This window comes from Sinocyclocheilus grahami, unplaced genomic scaffold, assembly GCF_001515645.1.
Source record: "Sinocyclocheilus grahami isolate Dianchi unplaced genomic scaffold, SAMN03320097.WGS_v1.1 scaffold7250.1, whole genome shotgun sequence".
NCBI classification, from domain to species: domain Eukaryota; kingdom Metazoa; phylum Chordata; class Actinopteri; order Cypriniformes; family Cyprinidae; genus Sinocyclocheilus; species Sinocyclocheilus grahami.
Window position 1 is genome coordinate 8,940 of NW_015511366.1, and position 1,369 is coordinate 10,308.

A 1,369-nucleotide genomic window follows, 5' to 3' on the forward strand; every position below is an offset into this window, starting at 1 on the left:
CTCAAACCCGTGACCTTTGGGTTACTGACTCTCTAACCATTAAGCCACGACTGCCTAAACATAACTGCTGAACAATGGTAGATTGTCAGTTCCCGGAGCAAAAGCTTATTACAGTCAGTCCTTCCCAAAACTTGCATCATTGGTTGAGCCAGAACTTTAGATGTCGATTCTCTCAAGCAAATCGCAGTGTTTGTTCCACAAAGATTGCTACACTCTTTGGGCATTTAAACCACTTTTAGTAATTCATTTGTAGTCTGTATTTATTTAGCTAGTACAGGTGAAAGTAACTTGGCATACAAAAAAAGATTCTTCATTGTTTATTTTTTTAACAATTGACATTGTTAAACGATCACATTGGTTCAATATTGTGCTGGTTGCAGTGTAACACTAATTCTTGTTTGCTTGCTGATTTGATGTCTTGATTTTGCATATTGGTAATGAACTGGCTGTGAATTGAACCTAGAAAAATAAATTAACACTGCTTTTGGGGGAATTTAGTGAGAAATTGGCTTGTGTGTTTTAATCTAAATTAGAGGCAAGGATGACACAAACTACTTTTTTTACTACTACGTTTTTTTACTTTAAGATTATTCTGTTGTCAAGGAGGCATGACAAATCAAGATAATTATGTGGCTTGGTTGACAAAATTGTAGTATTGTAGTATTGTTGCAATGCATTGGTTTCAGTAGCAGTTGGTTGTTGGTTTCACCATCTTTTGTGAGCTGCATAGAGTGAGTTTGGTGTGCAAATCTAACTCTACACTTGGTGCAGACGTGATTAATAGAGACCTGTGCATGAGCATCAGCTATTTTTCACTTCTTCTATCCTTATTGTGTCTCAAAATTTTTATTTCTCTATGCACTCAGATGAGTTTCCTCCCAGGACCTTCCACGGCACCAGTATGTGTGTCTCTCTCAGTATGTGTGCTACCCTTCCTGTAGATCACACCTATGTCAGGTTTAGACTTTATTGGGCTGTAGTACTTTTGTTGCCTATAGCTTTATTCTGCTGGCCTTTAGAGAAGTTGTTTTCTATGACTAAATGGAAATTAATTTGCCACTGAATCTATGTCAAGAAGCAATATGTCAATATGGTCATTCATTTACATGTACAATTTGCTATGTATTTTTACTGCTCAAAGCTAGAGGTGACCGCTGTCTGTCTAATTCATGCTCTTCTCCATTTTATGTCAATAAGTGGATGACAATATAGGCTTTCTTCCAACCTTTGGCCCCTGCTACGTCAACATGTATGGGAGCCCCCGAGAGTTCACAGCCTTCTCAGACCCACATGAGGCACTAAACTTTGGAAAGGTGAGATTTACTATTATTTTACTATATTTACTATATTTATATATATATATATATAT